Source organism: Apostichopus japonicus, chromosome 12, assembly GCF_037975245.1.
Source record: "Apostichopus japonicus isolate 1M-3 chromosome 12, ASM3797524v1, whole genome shotgun sequence".
Taxonomy (NCBI): Eukaryota; Metazoa; Echinodermata; class Holothuroidea; order Aspidochirotida; family Stichopodidae; genus Apostichopus; species Apostichopus japonicus.
Genome location: NC_092572.1, coordinates 32531834 through 32555543, shown reverse-complemented (window position 1 = coordinate 32555543; position 23710 = coordinate 32531834). Strand labels below are relative to the sequence as shown.

The 23710-nt window shown below is 38.6% G+C and overlaps 2 protein-coding genes across 4 annotated transcripts in view; one reads left to right on the top strand and one right to left on the bottom strand.

The window, feature by feature from the left end:
- Positions 1-23710, bottom strand: part of LOC139977734 (uncharacterized) — a 475642-nt gene that overhangs the window by 157755 nt on the left and 294177 nt on the right. The gene's annotated exons all lie outside the window — the stretch shown is intronic.
- Positions 23070-23710, top strand: part of LOC139977746 (NLR family CARD domain-containing protein 4-like) — a 64758-nt gene continuing 64117 nt past the window's right edge. Inside the window, exon 1 of the mRNA XM_071987335.1 lies at positions 23070-23259. The gene's annotated coding sequence lies outside the window, so the exon portion shown is untranslated. The remainder of the gene's footprint in view (positions 23260-23710) is intronic.

Here is a 23710-nt window from a genome sequence, read left to right as displayed (position 1 = left end):
TATACAGTAACTCTCAAAGCAGGTGAGGCTGGTATAGTTGAGGTTGGGATATAAAAAAATCTTGTCGTAATAAAAATGTCGATAACGCTCTGTGAGTCTTTAATTAAAACTTTCTCTTCAAGTTCATCTCAATTTTCCAGAAACAAGTGCTTTTTGAAAGATTCAACCTATTTACCAAATATTCAAGAGCGTATAATAAAATGATCGTGAAGTATATTGCTCAATGTAGCACACGGTGACCATTATCTGATTTTATAGCGTATTTTGGGCTATATCTGAATCATCTCCATGCAGGCAGGATTTTAAACTTTTTAAATTTTCCTGTATTTTTCTTACTCCTCGAGGATCTCTCCTAGTCAACGTTCATTGTGTTAATCATTAACGTCTCTGCACGCGTGAGGGAGGGGGATGGGGAGGGGTGTTCATTGTGGATTCCATTCATTATATTAACCTTAACTCGAGATTAACTTCCTCATTGAATTTCATTTGGTGAATTAAAGATGAGTTAATAAACTGGTATATCAATGATACCGATACCCCTGGCCACTATATATTCTTACTGAAATCATTTCTCCCGTACAATGTCCTTTCCCTTCCCCGTTCGTTCTCAACTGCACTGGATACCGCGTATGACTGTTTCTATGTATTAACAACGTCATTATGCTGATATATATGCGATAACATTTCTTTGAGGCCTTTGTTAGGTAACACTTTGTCACGCCCGTTTGCATGGTTTCCTTAAACTGTTACCTAAAACGCAAACGGAAGTGTAAATTTGCTGAGAATGTTTATTAATACATCGATGACGATATCCGATTCTATTTTACTTATAATTTTATGTCGTGAATTTGAAGGTTTGCTTCATAGACTTGTTTTTAAAATAGATTTCAATCCTTTCTTGTTTTCACTCCCTTTGACTCAGTTTCTAAAGGTCATAACATTGACCTATATTGATGTCTGGCAGTAATAGTAATGGCTTATTTCATCCTTCATGGTGTGATTTCTGTGTCGCCATGGACGTCAATCCGATTTGAAACGTGGGGGGGGGGGGACGTGATCGATTCGAGTATTCCGCCCATAAGTACTATCTAAGCGGAGCGCCACCATCGGTTGGCGCGCAGCGTACAAGAAAATTTTTCTTCTGGCAGACCCCTCAGATTGCAGGAAGCGGCACTTCCCGTGCATTATGGCAGTAAGCAACACCCCTAAAATTGATGAAAATTTCCTGTAATTTTTTATTTTGGGAAATATTCTCGAAGGAAGTTATCGCCATTTATTCCTCAGTTTACCAATTCCTCGTCTCCCAGAAGCGCCCAAAATTAAAGAAATCGAAACATTTTTGTTTCTGCTGATCCCTGATCACCGCCCATGCCCGTGAGAAGTGGTGACTGGGTGAATAAAAAGCTATGCCGTTTGAAGACATGGGCAGAAAAAGCGAAAGTAGCGAAACCAAAGGTAAAACGCGCGATAACGAAGTGATTATTTTCCAGGTTAATTGAGACTGTATCAAACGCGAGCTTAGGACAAACATATTCGAAGGTAATCGCATTACTAATCCCGATATGTCGTCTTTGAGGTGTGTGGAAAATCCGCAACGACCATCAAAGAGCAATTGAATATTTAGTCTACTTTCGATTTCGAAAACACTTTCTTTTTAAATTATGACAAAATTTTATGACACCTTTGACAATTTTTTTTTTGGGGGGGGGCCTGTACCCCCGGGCCCCAATGGGCACGACGCCACTGACCCCAGGGCCTCAGATATAGGCCTATTGCAGGGGTGGGCAACCTTTTGAATGAATGGGCCAGATTTAGGAGTGAAAGATTGACAGGGCCGCACCTAACCAACAACCTGCTGTTGATTTCAAACCTTTGATTCCGAGGGCGTTCAAGCAATAGGTGTGTGTACTTAATCTGTATTCACAAAACCATAATGTCAATACAGTCCAGTTGATAATTAATGGTGATAATATACCAACCTGACAGCATCATTAGTGCAGATAAATTCTAAGCAGCTAGCTCGTTTTTGGTGATGATGCAAACTAGATTGATTTTTTTCTTTTTCTTGAGACAACTCACGGGCCGCAAAAAATCACTGGCGGGCCGCATGTGGCCCGCAGGTTGCCCACCCCTGGTCTATAGGAACGATGTCCCAAAATTTCCCCGGAACATATAGGCGAAGGAAGCTATCCGCCGCGACTGCATGTGAGTTTCTCGACTTTCCGTCCTGGGAGTCATACCACAAAATGGTGCATTTCCTCATACGCCATTATTAATAATTTAAATAACTAACTAATTAGGCACAGCCCAGATCCGAGTTCGTATAGCGAGCTTAGCGCAAATTTGGCCAAAAGTCGTCAAACGCCAGCATGTTAAACCAGGTTGCTAGGTCTACGAGAATACATTTCTATGAAATTTGAAAACAAGGATAGCAAGACAAACCACTTTTATTATGTTTTCAGGACCTCACGCATGCGCATGTATCGTCAGACTTAGAATAGGTCCCATGTGAGTGGTGGCTAAAGTGATGAAGGCATGAAAATAAATCAGTGGTTATTCGTTGGAGTCCTCAAGCAAGTTACCTCGGTTACTAGGTGGATCTGCATCTGGTTATCGGGTGAATTCTGGTCGGAGCGTACTATGTAACCACCATGTACCCAGGGACGTAGCTAAGGCCTGATGATTGGGGGGGGGGGGCAGTGGCTGAAAATCGGTTTTGAAGCCAGAAAATTCCGACTGCTGCTTTGTACCCCCCACCCTCGCGCTACTCGTCAACGATACGGTCAGTGTCAGTCAGAAAACCCAATCTTTCGCGACTGCACTTCTGTTACGAACTTGTTGCGATACATTTGTTCCCACTGGCACTCATTTCACAAACTTATTGGTCCCTACCCCGCCCCAACCAAATATTTTTTTTGTGAAATTCGGGCAATATGCTGATAGCTTTTGGGCACCTACTGAAAGAAAGATAATTTGCAATGTGTTCTACAGTGGTTAAACTGATATTATTATTACCCAACAATTCTCACCAATACTGAAGGGTAATAAGACGGAAAATGATTGTATGCTATTTGCATGCGATGTAAAGACCGATGCATGCTTGTATGATATGCACGTTATCATGTTATCATGCGAAAAATTTTGGTTATATTTTTCGGGCAAGTCGTTACAACCCCCCCCCCCCCCCCCCACAAATCAAATTGGGCTCCTACGCCTATGACGGTAGTTCTATTAGGCATTTTTTTGTAGTATTCAAAATCATACGAAGTTTTGTACGGTGGAGTATAAGAATCGCGAGATACAATTTCCCAAAGATGCAAGGAAAACGTGGTAAATATGACAGGTTAAAGGTCAATTTTGACCGAAATTTTTAAAAAATGTTTAGGTCATGCACAATCACAGGGATAAATGAATAGGCCTAGATAAACTAGAGTGCGACAGTCGGAAATTCCGACTGTCGCACTCCAATTTTCCAACTAGCGTCAGTTTTACCAAGTTTGGGAGTGAGACACCCCCACAACCCCCTCGAACGACGTCCCTGCGCGGTGAATATGGAACACGATCACATGGTTCAGCCTCTGTAGAGTCATGGTGCTCCGTAGCCTTGTCTTCAAACGCCTCAGAGCACTAAAAGATCTCTCGGCTTCCGTCGAACTGGCGAAGGAGACGAGGAGCAACCGCAAAGAGAGCTTCGACTTCACCAAACATAGTCCGTACCACTGGATTCATCGACTTGAATATTTGTCTATACCCTTCAACCGACGACGAATGGAACTGGCCTCGAAAGAAAGGCAGACTAAGCTTAAGATTGTTGGAGCGCTCAGGGTACCAACTCACGAGATCTGGGTGGAATTCTCCATTCAGCAACATTGAGTGATATTCGAGGATATGAATCCTAAGCTGTGTAAGCCGTAACCAAATAGAGCCACGACACTACTCTTTTTCCTAATGTGTGGGGACATTTGATATCGATTCCCCCATCCATCGAAATGTGGGGGGGGGGGACGTGTCCTCCCTCCCCCCTGGATTGACGCCCATGGTTGTCGCAGTTAAAGAGATGTATCGTCTCGTTAACACCGCGGTTTATGATATACCGCAAGCTGACATATTGTGGGAATTCATCCTAAACACGCAATAGTATCAGATTGATAGAAAGTTCAGTGATACAGGGTAATGATTGTTCCTAGTTTAGTTTGTATTTGTTTAATTAGTCAAAGTACTGATAATAATCATTAAATGATTAAACAAATACAATCGAACGCACATCAAAGTTCAAGATTGACAAAACGAAAGGCTCTGTCTATTTGCACGACGATTAGGAGTATTTGGTTGTATAACGAGAACATATGACTGGAAAACTGGCTGATCTTATTTTTACGTCAGTGTTTAATAAGACCACCCACTGATAATAAACACGATAATGAATAAGACGAACTTAAGCTCAAGTTTAGCACAAGTGAAATTTAGTTGCTTTGCTGAGAAGTGAATTGGTGTTGGGAATTTTGAATCATTAGCATATATGACGTCATGATCAACTGTTAGTGTGTAAGATATGCATCACCATATATATTTCAAGGGGAGATTAAAATGGAGAGAAGGGGGAATGGAAGGGGGAGGGCTGGATGTATTGGTGTGGTTAAGTTCCATTATTTACCTGTAGTGCTGGGCTACGTTCGGTTCAATATCTTACTATAAACAAAAATAAAACATTGTTGGAGTATATGTAAAGTATATTTTACCCCTCTTTTGGGGGTTGGCTGGAAACATTGTTAACCAAAATCTTCAGAGAATTTCAAAATTAGATTGCAATTAATCAAATTAAGGTATCCTGATTGAAGTCGGTTAATGAGAGTAATTAATAAAGTACACAAAGTTTGTAACCTGTCCTCACCCAGCTGTTTTTTTCTAGATTAAATCCTTTGAAGAAGTAAGATGAACTGGAAACCTCGAAACTTTAATTTACTGTCTGTTTGAATTAAGCTTAACAATTTTAATGAACAACTTTGCTACAGTAGTCCTGAAGCGAATAACAGATTTATCAAAATCAACCGAAATATTTGTTTTAAATACACAAATAATAATCTACTTTGCCTAAAACGAAGAAGTCCAACGTTACAGACTAGCAATCAATCTAACAATACACTTAAAAACATGTTGCATTCAAAGTTAATCATTTCTCTGCACTGGTCTTAACAATACCAGCAGTTATCGCCGCACAGTTCTCATTTCTCTGTGAATAAAGCGTACGAGCGCCCTCTAAAGACAATAAAGTTTGCATCACCCAGGAGAAGGACACAACTATCTTCTGCTTATAACAAAGGTTTCGTAAGATGAAGATTGTGGATTACGGTCAGAATAGTCAGGGTGATGTTGTAGGATTATTTAGATCATCCATGTTTATCTGAGATTAGAAGGGCCGCCCAGACGTTCATTAGTTGTTGATGTTCAGAATAATAAATATTCAAAGAACATAATGGCATAGATATAAACATCAAGAGAAACAAAGGTGGAATCAGAGTAATATACAGCTTACTACCGTAAAAGCTATTTCCACTCCTTGGAGGTTGGGGGCGTGGAAATTTTGAGAGATTATAACTGATTTCATTTCGTTAACGTTGTGAATATAACTAAACATTTACAGGCTGAATTTAGTTATAGCTCAACCATTCGTTTGAACGATATGTTTATGATGGGAGTTAGAGGCCCAACTTGTTTTTATGTACATAATTTAAACATGATGACTTTCGAAATATTGCTCGTTGTGGACATTTGGCATGTATGGATACAAGTCGGCAAACAAAAACCTTGATTAACAATGAAAAACTCCGATTATTAACCAGACAATCGGTCAAATTTTAACCGATAATCCAATTTTATTGACTATAAGCTTTCATTTTCAGTTGTAAAACCTGGAGTACCGGTTCAAAACAAGACCGGCATTGAGCATTGATCCAATTTTTTCGGCAGAATCAAACTGGAATATATCATTAGTGGGTATTTTGCTTTGCCATACACGTGATTCAGGAATAATTTCGACATGCGAGTAAACATCCGGTAAGATTAGCATAACTTTACGAGTAAATCCCATTCTGAATGAGAAGGAACCGCACGTGGCCTTAGCTCTGTGAACAATCCAGGGAGAGATGTTCTGTTAGTCATACAGTATTGTATTAAGATAGCTTGAATAGGCTCGTTGCTCGTGTATTAAATCCAACACTAGCAATTGAACGTACGGGGACTGCTGGTGATAGTGTAACTATTCAGTTAAATAATATTTACTTCAAAGGCATCAATAAGACACTGCAACATTCTCGTCGTGCTCTACATCCATGGAAATGTTTGTGAATATTTTGCAATGATTTCGTAATCCAAAGTGATGTACCATCAATTCAGGATCAATAGTTTTCAGAGACCTTCATCTTTTCGTGAGCTGAGAAAATGATTCCTTGTGAAGGATTATTTAATATTTCAAGAGGATCACTTAGGTTGTATACCGGGATGTACTTTAAACTATAGCATAACGATAGTTCTTATCAGGTGGTTAAATTTGTAGGTAATTTTACCTAACTGACTTCCCGAAAGCTTTGGAGATAACAGATATTGGAAGATAAAAGTATTGTCCCGTTGACCCTTCGTCAACTCACGTGAGTACACATTCCAATTGAAAATATTTGTTAATATTAATAAACTGGAATAAACGGTACTAGGTTAAACACGTACAACAATTTACTTCTCAAAGTCAAAGACCTAGGTTATTTGTCACATCAACAACCAGAAACACAACCCAGAATTAAAAAAACTTGAACTAGGCCAGCTTGAATTCTTTTTTTAAAAAGAAGCAATTTTTCTAATGACATTTGTTATAAGTAAGTATAATAAATCAAATACCAGAAAACGTATCCCCGGATGTAAACAATAACATGACAGTAGCTGTTAATTTCATTTTAATCGCCTTTCCTGATATATCGATCGGAGAGGAAGCAAACACACCGCTGATACCGATCAAAAATTAAAAAGAGCGGCTTAACAATTAACAGCCGAAATTATTCTGTGGTTAAAATAACGTGTTGAACATCCCCCGATGGTCAATCACCACCCCAGTCTACCCCGCCCGAAAAAAAGGTGCATTGTAAGACAATATTCCTTCATTTTTTGTTGTTGATAGAGGCGGAATTATTTAGCGCAGTCATTGTCAGGGACGTAGCTAAGGGCTGATGATTGGGGGTGTAGTGGCTGAAATTCCAACTGGATGGGTTTTGGAGCCAGAAAATTCCAACTGCTGCCTTGTACCCCCCCCCCCTCCTCCGCCCAAGCACAACTCGTCAACGATACGGTCAGTGTCAGTCAGACACCCCATATTTCGTGACTGCACTTTTGTTCCGAACTTTTGTTTCCCCCCCCCCCCTAACCAAATTTTGTTGTTAAAATTCGGGCAATATGATGAGAATTTTTCGGGCACCTACTGAAAGGAAAATAATTTGTAATGTGTTTTTCAATGGTTAAACTGATATTATTATTATTACCATTATTATTGTAACGACTTCCCCAATAATTGTAACCAATATGGAAGGGTACTAACACGGCAAATGATTGTATGTTATTGGCATGCGATGTAAAAACCGATGTAAAAAACATTAACATGTTGAGCGCTCACGGAGCGCGCGAAAAATGTTGGTTGTATTTTCGGGCAACTCGTTACAGCCCTCCCAGATCAATTGGGCTCCTACGCGTATGAGTATAGTTATCTGCTTGAAGGCTACATAGACTACTGACTACAAAAGCTATGTTAATGTAACAAAGGGGAAAACTTTTTTTCAACAAACTGTATTCGACGACATAGTGAAATACCAAAATATACAGTGCTTTTTCCCGGCGCGCTTAATATTATTTTCTTTGGGCTTGTGGGGCTATTTATCACTCATCATGAAAAAAAAATTAAATTGTTCACTTCATTCTAACTGAGCATTTGGAATGAAGTGAATAATTAAACATTTTGCAGAAAAATGTTGAGTTGGCGAGATACGATAAGTTGTCAATTAAACATTGTGCAGAAAAATTTCAAATGCTCAGTTGGAGTGAAGTGAACAATTGAACATCTTGCCAAAAAATGTCCAATGGACGAGATAAGATAAGTTGTCAATTAAACATTTTGTAGAAAATTGTTCAATTGCTCAGTTTTAGCAACTGAGCAATCCAATATTTTTTCTGATTTTTGATAAGATTTTATCTTGTTATCTACACAATTTATTGCAAAAATTAGAGTGTGACAGTCGGAATTTCCGACTGGGGCACTCAAATTTTCCAACTATCGTCAGTTTTACCAAGATTAGGGTGTGAGACACCCCCACCCCCTCCCTCTAGCGACGTCCATGGTCATTGTCTATCATTTGCGTTGAATACCCAGAACCAGAACAAATACACCCTCACCTGTGCGTAATTAAAGTAAATAAGTCATTATTTCCGATACAAAAATCGTTTCTTGTTTTCTACAGGTAAATCAGAGCCAAACCTAACTTAATATTACAAACGATTTAAACGTTGTTTCAAACGAACTATGTCACGCTAATTAAATTAATCGTCGTTCATGGTTTTACGTAATTCAAGGGTGTTAAGTAACTACCGTCAATAGTTTGATCTAAATAATCTCTTCACTAATGGTATTAGCAAACTTTCTGCATGAAGATATAATGTCCAGGCTAGTACAATTATTGTAGATTTGATTTCCATTGATATGTTTAAAGCACCACTGTAGTTTATACCTACCTTTATTTTTTCCTTTTTCTCTTCAAAATTTCTTGACCAATTTTCATAATTCCTTTAATTATCAGAATTGATTATACCACTATTGAATATAAATTGCTGTCATGGTCAAAATATAAATCCCTAGGTTTATATTTAATAGTACCGTTATAAAATAATTGATGATATTTTTAATCCTTTTACAGGGATTAAACAGCAACCATTAACGCATGCGCTAATTTAAGGACAATTCCCCTTCTTTGCTCATATACTGCTTCTACAGAATTTGATATATTATTGATGTTATATGATTGAACCATCGATAATATGACGTTGTTGAAGTATCAAACTTATTTGCAAATCAATATCAGAGAGATCCTATATCAAAAGTGTTCCATCAGCGTTATCTATAAAAACAGAACATACATATCTCTAAGCGTATCCCAATATAGACTTACATAGGCTTGTAACCACTGGATTTAGTTGACAGTGGTAATTGTCGAACGTTATTTCCATTTTGATGATGACAGCAGTTATGATGATTAATTCCTGTTAAGTTTAATTTATTTAATTTTCCTTTTTAATCATGACATTATTATTGTTAAAATTATGCTCGTGATGCAAAGATATGTCGGCCGTATTTTTACGGCGTTCGTTTAAAGTCTTCTCGCTGGTACCTTCGGTTCTATTTCTATTACGTTACTCAATATAATGACAGCTATTGCGAGCTCGTGCTAAGGTGCAGCTTTAGGGTTGAGAACGTGACTGCTGGTGTAAGAGGATTGTATAGCTATCAATGGTATCAGTTTGACGTCATATTATTACTTTCATCAATGGGATAATCTTACTTCGTTTCCAGTCATTAGGAATGTATCCACTTTTTCTCTCAATTTTGGGTGAACCTACCAAACATTTACAACCTTAAAAAAGTGTCAAGTTTCAATACCCGGTTATTAGGGGGAAATGACGTGTGATATCACATATATTCTAAGTTACAGGATGTGATATATCTAACAATCATAGTGTAAACATGAACTGAAGGTCTGTATTGTTTTACAGTCTGCAATAATATTTCTTCACGGAGCATGAAAGTAAACGAAAAGCTGTGTATAGACATTTTAGTTTGTTAATTGCTTTGCATTTCCGACAAAGCTTGCTTTAAATTCAAGAACTACCAGTTCAATACGGTTCAATGAAGTACATAACTGTAATAAAACAGGTCGGATGTTCCGTACCTGAGTGAGGGCAGTGTACAATTCATTTGTTGTCAACTCTTTGAGATAAAACAAACTGAGGCATAGACACGGTTGCAAATATCAATATTTCTTGCATAAACATGATTGACTGTTGTTATCCATTGGCTCAAAATGTTGGAACGAACACTTGGTGACCCTGGATATTGGAGGTTCCTGGATATTGGAGGTGCCTGGATATTGCTGTCCCTGTTCAATGGACTGCCTGATCCTCCTATTGCTACGCCTATGCGTCGGCATAAAATTCACCCTGTGTGTTCGTAAGCTTGTTAGTGTTGTGCTTTTACGCCATCGTGATAGTTATATACCATAACTTGCGTCTGTCGACCTAAATTGAGGACGTACGACTTCTTCGGTCTAAGTGGCCGCTGTCTCGCGGAATAACAACTTTTACTTATTTTCTCGAAAAAAAGGAGAGTAAAACTTAAAACTAGTCAGATCAAGAACAAAAAAAAAGGTATTAGTCTATTGCATCATCTCATACATATTATGCAGTAATACAATGTATGCTATTACACGTACACGGGGCGACCAGCGTGTCATAAGTCCTGAAATCTACAAGAGTGATTTAGATTGGCTTCTGGCAGTCTCTCCCAATCTCATTGAAGCAATTGAGAACACTAGGATGAATGATGAACGATAATCTTACTATGTGGAATATATATTGTGGAACCACGTGACCTTTGTTCTGTCCATTGTCTCGTTCTCCCAGGGGCGGCGGAAGGGGATTCAATCCTGTGGAGGAGAGGGGGGCGCATATATCGAGGGAAAGTGGGATTTGCGACATTTATTGAGTGAAAAACCACGAAGTTACCTCCAAACTTCCGAGACAAAATATTCTCCGTCCATTCCGTATAGCACAAATTCCAGTTTTGAAATTTGTCTAACAAAAGAGAACTTGTTAATTTCACTTGTATGAAACTTTTCAACAAAATGGCCCATGGTAATTAAAAATTATCGTCGTTATTAATAATGGTTAATAAAACTAAAAGGGCTTTTTAATCAACTTATGAAATTTGAGAAGGGTACATGTCATTAAAAATGAGCATTTCTTTTACGTATAGAGGGGCAATATTGAGTGTTTACTAACAGATAGCAAATTATAGTTAAGACCCCCCCCCCTCCACAGTCTCGGGTAACGCACTCACTCTGCTGGTCGGGGAAAATACGGAGGGGCTGGGAAAATATCGAATAATGAACTGTGCACAGATGGTGCCGGGTAATGTAATTGAATCCGGGTCCTAACCGTGTTGTCTCTGGAGGCTCATGCACCTATTGTCTATTTAATATTATTCTCAGCGATTTCAAATGATTTAAAATCTAATTTGAAAACATCTAAACCTATTAATAAATTGGAGGGCATCACTGATGTCTTTACTATACCGGCGTTCCTCCGTTCATAGAAATCATGGCTTGGTAAAATAAATCAACGGAATACTAACTTGGAAATTACGAACATATTTTATTTCCGGGTTATTGAAGCCGTCACCCTAGAATTGTTTTTTAAAATTTAGACTAACGCAAGGTTTTGCTAATAAATACTTTCTGTGAGGTTTAGACAATGAAATGACATGAGGGGGGGGGGGGGGGGAGATGGGAGTGCACCCGGACAGTGTGTCTCATTCTTCCACGGCTGAATACAAACCCCCATACTGACTCTTGGAGGTGGGGAGGGGGTGTATGTCACTGAGCTTTACCCTCCCTTTATTGGCTCCATTTATTGGCTATATTTAATCTTGGAACATACTTTGCAGTTGACTCTAAAAATCTAGCAATTCATGGTTGTCAAATGTTAGTCACTGGAATATTTTTATTTTATTTAGGGGAGTAAGACAATATGAGTTTGTTGATGATTGATCAATAAACCGACCATCCTTCTTGGCAACATTGATAGTGTTGTGACATTTATTCAGGCTTTGCGTTCAGTTGACATTTTCACAAACCTCCCAAGAATTGCTGCAAATAAAATAATATATCATTGTAAAGTATAACCCAACACACTGATAGCAAATGTTCTGTTAATTCTTATGTTTTCAATTTCTTGATTTGACCTTAAATTTAGCTGATTTGTTTTATTTACTTTTTTAACAAATCAGCGATCAATGTTCCCGGGGTTACATGTTTTTAATCGATCAATCAACCGCTAATGATTCTTGTCACCGTTAATATTATTATGATATTTAGGCTAGCGTTCCCTCGACATTTTCACAAACCTTCATAGTTTGCTGCAAAGTCAAAGTAATATATCATTGTCATGTTCTTATGAAAATATAACCCTAGAGTGACGTCACTAAGTGAAGGTGCGTAATTCTTAATGCTCAAGTCTTAAAATTTCGTCGCGCGGAGCCGTGTCACACTAACCTTTTGTTAAACAATAATGGGATTTTGTTTTCATTTTCGGCATCTGTAACTTACTGTCTAAATGGTAATTTGTCTATTCAAGCTTATGTCTTATACATTGCAATAGACGTTTAGTATCAACCAACAATTATCAAAATCAACTAGAAAAGCTGATTCAAGTACAAATAAATGTATCCGTCGGTAACCCGTTCGTCTTGATAAATATATTAATGTTATAAACTCTGTACATTCAAAACATCTTATTGAGTTGTTTTTCTATTCCGTCCAATACTGAAATCCTATAAAAATGTAGTTTATTATCTGTATTAAAGAGTCATGTTTTATTTGCATATATTTAAATATCCTGCAATTGTTGTCTCTAAACTATACACATGGATGTGGCAGGACGCTCTAATTCTGACCAGCAACGATAATTATTGATGAATAGAGGGCGTGCTCAATAGATCAATTATTGTTTGAATACTCGTCAGACAACTAGACAGACAGGGCAGTTTCTTACAATCACATCATCTAACATGCACTATTGCGTTTTCATATTAAATTAACCGATCATTTCTATGCAAAGGTTTAAAAATAAATGTTCTGTAATTTACTCGAGGTATTTATTTAAGTTAAACACATGCGATTAATCTTTTAACTTTAGTGACGATACGTTGGGCATGATCATCGCTGCGATATGTAATGAGAATTTATGTTGAGACCATCTAATGTCTGCATCACAACGAAATCCGCTATAATGATGATGATGATGATGATGATGATGATGATGATGATGATGATGATGATGATGATGATGATGATGATGATGATGATGATGATGATGATGATGATGATGATGATGATGATGATGATGATGATGATGATGATGATGATGATGATGATGATGATGATGATGATGATGATGATGATGATGATGATGATGATGATGATGATGATGACGATGATGATGACGATGATGATGATGATGACGATGACGATGACGATGACGATGACGATGACGATGTTGATGACGATGACGATGACGGTGACGGTGGCGGTGGCGGTGGCGGTGGCGGTGGCGGTGGCGGTGGCGGTGGCGGTGGCGGTGGCGGTGGCGGTGGCGGTGGCGATGGCGATGGTGACGATGGTGACGATGGTGACGATGACGATGACGATGACGATGACGATGACGATGATGATGAGATTTGAGATATATAAAGAAAGAATAATAACTCTACGAACATAATGGCTTCTTGCTTTTATATGAAGCAAAACAGATTGTCTAGCGTAACAAAGAAACACATAGTTACGTAATCATAATAACCAGCAACGCATGCCACAGATAACTTGTATTTAATTTGCATAAGAAAATTTAAAGATTCTTTTACACTAGAACATCATAACCCTGTTTATTCAGTCGCAGGAGTTTTCCAGTGTTAGGTACCCCCCCCCCCCTTCCCCTGTTTGCCTTGCTCCCCTTCATAAAACCACATGGTAGCTGACAGGATCGTAGAAAGGAATGGTCAGTAGGAGCAAACACGGTTGATAGATTCCTTCCTTTACCAGTATGTAACAGTACTACTAGGCCTACACGTAGACCTATCAGCCGGGAATTTGAAAGCTAAAGTAACTGGGAATTGTCCGGGAGAACAGCCTTGGTATGAGAATAGACCGCTGGTGAGTGATGTTCTTTTATTTATTTACTACCTGTCGGACAATCGTTGTGGAAATTAATTTCACGGGGTAAGACTCCACGATTTGGAGAATTCGACTTGTGCGAAAAGGTCAATAACATGAACGTCTCGTGTTGGCAAATATTGGTAACATTTAAGTTGATTCACACTAATAACTCATTACCAAGACATTTCTCTAGATATTAGCTTATATTCCTCATGAGATGACAACGACAGTATTAAATTAGAGCCTTGTAATTGTGTATATATTATTGAATGCTATCCCCAATGTATAATTGAGTTGGTCACGACAAGGAAGATATATAATCAGGTAATCCAGGTGCGTATCCAGGGGGGGGGGGGGCGTTGGGGGCGCGCGAGAGAAAAAAAGAGAAGAAAAAAGGGAAAAGGAGTGGGAAAAAAGAAAAGGAGGAGAGGAAGGAAGGGAAAAGAAAAAGAAAAAAGAGAGAAAAGGAAAAAAAGGAGGGAGTAGAAGATAGCCAAGACCTCGGGAAGAGAAAGAGGAACAGTCATAGTTAAGGCGCTGATCCCTATAATATACACAGGGTAGCCAGTGACAGATCAAGGATTACGGAGGGGGCGACCGCCCCCCCCCCCCGAGCAAATTTTCTTTATGACATCGCTAGTAATTTCAAAATAGACAATGCTTAGATGCAACTTACAAGGCCTGGGAAGTGTCATTTCCAGCGATCTGGGAGGCATTGTCGGCCAAAATCTTTCTTGTACGCTTCGCGCCAACTCATGGTGGCGCTTCGCTTAGCTAGTTTGCCTACAGGCTTCGCCCCTCCCTTGGCAATTACTCGCTACACGCCTGTTCGAATTTGTAAAGCAAAGAGCAGATATAACATCATATCAGTGAGCATTGAAATGCATGTTCCATGATGAACACCCTCAAAAACTGTCTATGTGTGTAGTTAAAGGCGTAGGAGCCCAATTGGATTTGGGGCTGTAATGACTTGCCCGAAAAAAAAGCCCAAATTTTTCGCGCGCTTTGCGCGCGTTCAACATATCAATGCCAATATCATATAAGCAAGCATCGGTCATTACAGTGCATAGCATCGTCTACCTTACGGTCCGTGAAAGTTCCACAGTATACCGCTGGATGCTATGTTAACAACCAAATGTCTTATGTAGATGGAGAAAAACCATACAGATCCATTTATGTCAAAACTCTCTTTTACAGTAGTAATGTCGGCCAAGCTTACAACTTTATTTTAATTACCAAGGAGATCATTTTTAAGCTATTCATTGCTATTTATTTTTCTTTCAGTAGGTGCCCGAAAAAGATGGGGGAAAATTTGGTTGCGGGGGGAGGGGGGAGGGGGGCTGCAGCCACCGCCCTCTACGGGACCTACGCCTATGTGTGTAGTGTTCGGTTTCGATATACCTGATATCGGAAATATCTGCTATTTTTCATTTCCTTCAACCAAGTTTTATAATAGCCATTATAACAGGTTGCAATATTTCTACACCAAGAAATTAACTGTGTCGGAATTTTAGAAAATTTCCTCACCAACATTCTTCATCATACGTTCCTCTACTCGTGCAACTTTGACCTGTCTGTTAGGGGTTCAAGGAGGTTTTTCTATATTGCTTGTCCATAGATTGAATTTTGTGCAACATTATGGGTATGTTTTGAAGTGATTTTATTCACGAGAAATGTGAATTTTCAAATTCTCAACAAATAATGGGCTTAAAACCTTCAAAAGTGGGGCTTTCGGATATTGTGGGCCGTGACGTAGAATCACCTACAAAAGCAATGATCCATAGGACATGCAATCAGGTCGAACATGATGTGTGACTGGTGACAATCTTCAAAAAGGTTATGGATGGAAAAAACTTTTGGGAAATACTTGGTTCTCAGACAAAAGTGTACATCTGGTTGATCATTTTCAAGCCCGAGAAGTGCTATTTCCGGTGATCTGGGGGGTATCAAAACCAGAAATTTTCTTGTACGCTGCGCGCCAACCGATGGTGGCGCTCCACTTAGATAGTAATTCACGCTCCCCGGGTTAGAAAATCCTGGATACGCGCCTGTAATCACACCAAAACCTTTCCCTGCCCTCGAGCCGCGAAGTTTGAAGAGTGGGCAAATTTTTCAAATTTGTTGAAAATTCGTGTCCTAAAATAGAAAAACAAATCTGTGTTCTCTTTGCTCTTTCAATGGATTATAAAGAGGAAGATTTTAATAACAATTTAAGTAACATTTTGTGTCCATAGTTATCTGACTAAACCATGTAATGTTCACTACTATTATAATACTCTCAATCTATCTAACCGTGTGTCTATGGCCGTATATGGTGGGTCTAAAGTGCCATACTCGTGAATGAGGAATAATGTCAGAAATAAATCGCCAAAGGCTATTCTACAACTATTCCCTAAACTGGTGAATTTGATTCTATTATTTCAAATAAGCGTAAATACTGGTTCTTCGGTACTTTGCAAGTTGTGGAATTTTGTTGTCCAATTTAGCAACTTTAGAAGATAACGCATTCCCAATGCTGGTTACACAGCATAAGAGTTATTTTATTTGCAAACCACTGCCAATTTGTTGTAATACTTATCGCTTTGTCAATTCTTGAACATTTCTTGCAAAGATGTTTCCCCCATCCCAATTATTTGGTTGGGGACGTAATGTCTTCGTCCCCCTCCCCCCCCCAACTCATAAATATTTGGAAAATAATCGTTATTCCTTGTGTACGAGAGAAATTTCCAATGACTCACTTGATCCTATCTATGTGGATTATATGTGCATCACATTGCACCATTTGACGTCCAAAAGTGCTAAGTTTTCATGGGAATTACCTCGGACCCCTTAGATAGCTCGCATCTTCGGCGCATGGCTTTCTGGTATCGTCATTCTACTAACTACATCAACCATATATCAAGGCCTTTTTAGCCTACTAACGAGGGGGCAGTGGCCCCCAGTCCCCCACACGACTCATCTTTTCAGCTCATTATAGGTGCCCACACTAAGTCCCTGTTTGACATGTAAATCAAATAATAATAATAACACAAACCTAACAATTTACACCGAAATTACAGAGTTTATAAAGGCTACGGCTACTAATCAGAATGCTCTGCGTATTTTTATATCTGGTTATTGACGTAGCAATTATTGTATACCTACAAGTACATCCACTAGTTGCAATCAACACGAATTTGAACCTTTCTAAGACCAACTGTCATGGAATTATATTTATGTCACGTGATTTACTAAATATAATTACCTTCAATTACCTGTGTAGAACATCGAATATAGAGTAAAGTCATTTTCTTCCCCTACAAAGTGACTTTACCGACTTTGTTTTCGTATTTACGTATTTTGGGAAGTTTAAATTACCAACACGTAAGAGCTCATTTTTTTTTTTTTTTAATGCAACTAACAAGGCCCGGGAAGAGCTATTTCCGGCAATCCTCGGGAGGCAATTTTGTCAAGAACGTGTTTGTTCTGCTACGCGCCAACTGATGGTGGCGCTCCGCTTAGGTATTAATCATGACAATTCCTGTACCTCGGAAAAACCTCACCGCCCCCTTCCTCTCCCCTCCGCTTTTCGAAAATCCTGGATCCGTCCCTGTGTGATAATGAAACCACCTTGATTTATGTTAAATGTTAATGACAGATGTAAAAGGAAAAACGGGATTAAATGGTAAAAAGGCAAAGCCATTGTGTAAAGATTTTTTTAAAGATATAAGAAAATACACAATTCCTGAACATCAATAACAGTTATCATTATTTTATTCAAGAGTTCTGATAGTCAACTCACGCATACAGAGCAACAGTAAACACGTCTTATGGCCCTGGTTTTCCTTTCCTTTCCAATTATTTTTATTTTTCGGTGACACGTTTTCACTTGAATTATTTTGGTGAATGTGTCGGCTTTAAAGAGGGGCCTTACGGGGAGGAGGTACTCCCCTCGCATTTAAAACTACATCATTACGGGTGCTTAGTTGTAAAATGATGTTATATTTGCAAGGTTTTTACAGGAGCAAAAAAAAGTTCAAAATCATTCATTTGTTATTACGCCTCTGCATACTAATTCCCCCTGCGTGTTCGTATGCTTGTGAGTGTTGTGCATTTACGACATCGTGTTATTTTAGAGCATAGTTTTGTAAACTGTACAGATAAAGCACGTTAGGACCTACAGTCTGAACTCTGTTATGACCTATATGACAGCACCCTCGGATAAGACGCTGGAGAGCCCCATTGAAATCAAAATGACTCGATCAAATATCGAACGACTTTATTCTGTGAGTTCACTACATGGCGTGTAGAACTTTAGTTCATCATTCCTTGCGAGACAAAAATAATCAACATGTCTATCTAATCTAACAATGTTTTATCAACTTGATATTTGCAATGCTATATTTATTCTAACAATAACCATCACTTTACCATAACCAATATAATCGTGTGCTTAATTGAGGGCGTATGACATCTTCGGTGTAAGTGACCACCAGAGCGCGGACAAATAACTTTTGCTTTCGAGGGCGCTCGACCATCTCATTCAGAAGAAAGAGTGAAAATTGAAACTAATCAGATCAAACAGCAAACTTGGTTGTGAGAGTATTGAATAATCTGATAAATATTGACTAATCTGATAAATATTGACTAATCTGATAAATATGGTGCTTTTCGAATTTATTTGAATGATATAACTGGATTCAATTCTTTTTTGTTCTTCTTTAATAAAACTTAACAATCTCTGTCTAGTTGGGAATGGTTTTCGTCTGTCCATATCTCGTTCTACCAGGGACGGCGGAAGAGTTTTAAATCCTGAGGAGTGTGGGGGTGGGGTGGGGGGACACACTCCAATGGGCAGTGGGGCTAAAGACCACCAAGTTATATATAAAATTTCCGGCAAAACTGTTTTCTGTGCATGCCGTACCACAAAATACAGCAATGTTGAATGTACTGTTTTGACAAAAGAGAATATTCTAATTGTAATTACATTAATGTATTCAACAATATAGTACATCAAAATAAAAAAAGGGCATTTTTACAAAGTTACAAATTTATAAGAGGTCATTTGTGTTAGTAAAGATCATTTCGTATTACAAACAGGGGCACTTTTGCGGGGTACTTTAAGTTTTATAAATCTTTCCCCCCCCCCCATCATTCCCCACCAGACACAGACACATCACTACAAGCTTCCTGTAAGCGCTCTGAATTTGTTCAATGTTACAATATGGTTGTACAGAAGGGCTGCAGGCGAAGTAAATGGCAAAACAAAGTTCACAATGATACTTGTTGCTGTCACTATACAGTGTACAGAATATTCAGTAAGGTCAATGTGCAACAGAGATATGCTGAGTAATCTAACTAATTAACAGGAACGGATAGCCAATCAGAGACAAGCAGAGTATATAACGTATCTGGTAATATATACATGTATATAATAAAATATCAAACAATCACCTTAACTCAATAGAAAGAGTACTATAACAGAGTATGTTTTGATCCACATATATAAACAACTTTAAGCAAGTAAAGGTTAGGGTTAACCTAACCAAGACATGAATAAGTGAACACCTTAATTCAAAAGAAAGAGTATTAGAATAGAGTATGTTTATATCCATATATATATATATATATATAAACCACTTAAAGTAAGTTAGGGTTAGGGTTAACCTAACATTAAGACATTAAGAACTGAACATTTCAAAGCTGTATCTTACACATATCAGTCATTGGTAATTATCATTAAGGTGTAATTGTCTATGAATTTGCTATAAAACTCATATAATGGTCATTAAGGAACATTATTTATAATTACATTCAACTATTCCATTCTAAACATTTCCCTCTTTGACTCATTTTGTATCTGAGCCTATTCTAAGCCACTAAGTCTTGATACCCGTGATTGTCAACTGTATCGGTTTATCTGTGACTTGATACACCCAATCAGACATGGGCGTACATACGGGTCCCCCTTGTACCCCTAGAAAATCAGAGCATTATACAAAACAGCAAGAAATAACTCAACATCATAAGCCCCTACACCGCCAATGAGACTGAATTCCTTTCGGAAAAAGAATCTTTTCGATAAAAATGAATATCAGAGAACATTTAATATCTGAAACGTGAAAATGTATCAGCTCAGGTCTCAGGCTTCCCAGCAGGGCTTAGAATACATTCCGGAGTATTTTAATTCCTTCCTCTGACATGTGCGTTCGTGCTTTAAACTCACTATAAGTAGTGGAGTAGCCAGAGGGGTGGGAAGAGGGGTGTAGGCAGGGTGATGTCCCCCAAAAGCATTTTCGAGGGCGAACCGGGTTAGCAAGAAAGGGTGATAAACCCCAAAAATATAATGCTAATAAACTATATTTTTTGATGAGAAATGAGTATCATTAAGGATCGATAGTTAAGAGAAAATCTGAATGAGCCAATGAGAACACGTGGATAAATGATATGATAACGGAATTTATTTCTGTTTTAAACTTTTCTAATAAAACTGAACGATCAAAACCTGCCTGTTGTGGAATGTTTATTGGTGAACCACGTGACCGATTCCTCTTCATTGTGTCCTTATAGAGGGGCTTCGGAAGAGGGTTCAATCCAGGAGGTGGAGGGGGGGGGGTGGCAGACATCGAATGCAGTGTGACATCGCTAAGATTATGTCCAAGATTATAATACGATAACAATATCTCAGTCAATCGATTCACCATAGTATAGACATTTGCATATTGGACGTTTGAAATAAGGGTAAGGGGGAAACAAAGAAGTAGCAAAGTAAGGAATATCTCAAAATGCTAAAGCTTGCGGGGCTTCACCCCTGCACCCTACTGAGGATTTCAAATACATTTCAGTAAATGGAATTTCTCTCTTAAATGTATTTTTTAGCTGTATAATGAATATCGGGTAACAATAGATATATGAAAAGTGAAACTGGTGCAGCTTAGTAAAGTCCCAATGAGACTCACTAGGGCTTAGAATACATTCGGGAGAAATTTGATTCCTCTCTCTGACCTGTTTTTTGTTTTTGCTTTAAACTCGATATAAGCTTCGGCGTATCCAGAGGGCTGAATTAAGACAGGAACCCCCCCCCCCTCCCCTCACGCAAACATTTTAGGAAACGCAACCGGGATTTGCAAAATGAAAATCGGCAACGAAAATAAATATCCGTGATATGTATGATACTGGATAGGCTGCTTGTGTTTTATAGTATACAGCGTGATCTACCTCAAGTTTTTCATCATTAGTCATGCTTAGCATAGAACGAGATTTCATCGAACAAGTTAACTTTGATTCAGTAATTGACTCTTCTATATAGACAAAGTTACCTGCGTCACGTGGTACCGGCTTGTCGTCTCTATTATAAACAACATCTCTATTTGAGTCACTGATATATAGATACCTGAGTATGCCTGTCTATATACGTATTATTGTGTACAGTATATATATATAGTACCGTAGCCACTGGGAGATTGGGAACACGTGCCTCCTCCCTCCCCTACCCTCCCTTGCTACTCCCCTCCCCTTCCACTCCCCTCTTCTCCTTCCCCTTTTCTCCCTTCCCCTCCTCTAAATGATGTTGAAAGTTGCTGAGTTTTATAACACACGCAAGCATAGTCGTATACACAGGAGTTGACGTGATGTAATGATAGCATCATTTTGCAGTCTGGTGGCCTCGTAATCAAATTGCGCGCCTGGAAGAAGTATAGATGGGCTATACAAAAATATGGGATATGTGACCAGTGAAAAGAGGGGGCCCGGTTTTGTCCTCGGGACCGGATCTGGCACTCGACGCTCCTACAGTGGAGTGCGCAAGGGGGGGGGGAGTAGGGCACGTAGGCCATGGCCCCATCTCGGATCGTCAGTCAGGGGATGTGGGCCATGGCCCACCTCGATTCGTCAGTCTAGGCGCTAGGGGGTGGGGAGTGCATGTGGGTCATGGTCACATCTCGGATCGTCAGTCGTTGGGAAATGGTTTAGTCGGTGGATTGTAGCAATTATCCTGATGAGAATTGGACCCTTGATACGGTTGTATAATCACTCTTACTACTATGTTATCATTTATTAATTAACATTGCGTTGAGTGTTACTTATATGGACCTGCTTTATAGTCTGAATATGCACAGTGCACAAGTTTATGTCTAAATTTATATTTATCTTTCCGGGGCAGGATCTCCAGACTCCCATCTCATATAGCAGCCGGTTTTAATAATCCAGCTCAGGCCCCCTAATCTATAAAGTCTTTCATCCGCCTCTGGACCTATCACAGAAGTTCAGGCTCCAATAGTAGGGAGTCAATTATACCCAGCCACCCCCTTCCCCCCCCCCACACACACACACCTTTGTTATTATATGCATGCCATTGCGCTACTGCACCATATTGTCGCCTAACTGAAGCATATAAAGTTCTTTAAATGAAAAAAATATATGATATCCTCAGTTTTCTAACATGATTCAATAATTTGAAAACATCTAACCCGTTCATATATAAGAGGCATTGTTGATGACTATAACTTGTTCTTCCGTTCATTGAAATCCTGTCTTACTGAATTAATCAACAACGGAGAACTGACCGGGACGATCAATTTAGATAGAGAAAAATATGATTTGATTCTAGAACTGGACTCGAAACACGCACCCTTACAATCCTTATATACTTGTTAGAATCCCGCTATATAGCTCATCATATCTACACTCTCTTTTGTCAAATTGTGTATAATTTCTTTACTTGTTTTCATATTTTTTAATAAACAGTGGTCTTACGTTGGTTTCATATTCGTAAACCAATATGTAGATTTCTTGTCAAGACATATTCGGGGTTGGCCATCGCCGCTTGTAGTTTCATCTACACAGTTTGTGAACTTTAGAGGTGAAATACATCGGAAACTTACAATGTTTGCGTATTAATAGACGTAGCAATGCATCAACGTACAGTAGGTACCTTTGAACGGCTGATATGACAGAATAAACAAAGCAAGGCATAACTATCAGATATGAATTGTGTTATCAAATAAGGTCTTTGATTGTGTAAACTTTAAACATGAACTTTGAAACCAGTTAAACTATAGACTGATTCCTATCGATATCTATTTAGCGTCCAGGATCGTATATTAGAACGTCACATGACCTACAAGACGCCATCTTGCCAATTGGATGTTCTTCATTCCTGTTTCCGATTGTTCTTTCTTCGTGATTTTCATCTGTTATTTAAGGATTAAAGGATTCTAGACTTAAATTCTACTCTGGATGATAAATCTACAAAGCGATGATCGTACTGGTAAGTAACGCACAGCCAGACAGTAATGGTGAAGCTATATATGTACTGATATACTAAACACGTCATAAATAACACAGGCTATATGTTAAATTTATGACAACAGATTACTATATAAACATGGCGTCTTCAAGGCAGTTTCAATTTATAAGATTTATAATCCATGTCTGTATGATCATATTTCAGTGTCGATTGTAATATTTCATTCATTTGAAGGGAATAATGTTAAGCTTATGTTAGTCAAACTCTTATTATGTAAATCCTGGTTATTTAAAAGTTCATTCATGCAGCTACAACATATCTCTTCCAATCAGAACATATGCTATCCGTATTGCTGTCAGATCAGATCATAAATTTACCAAGGGTGAGTCCTGTCGAAACAGATATGTAGAATTGTAATACTTCCATAGCAGGCCCTACGCCTTTAGGCTTAGGTCCAACTTAAATGAATGAA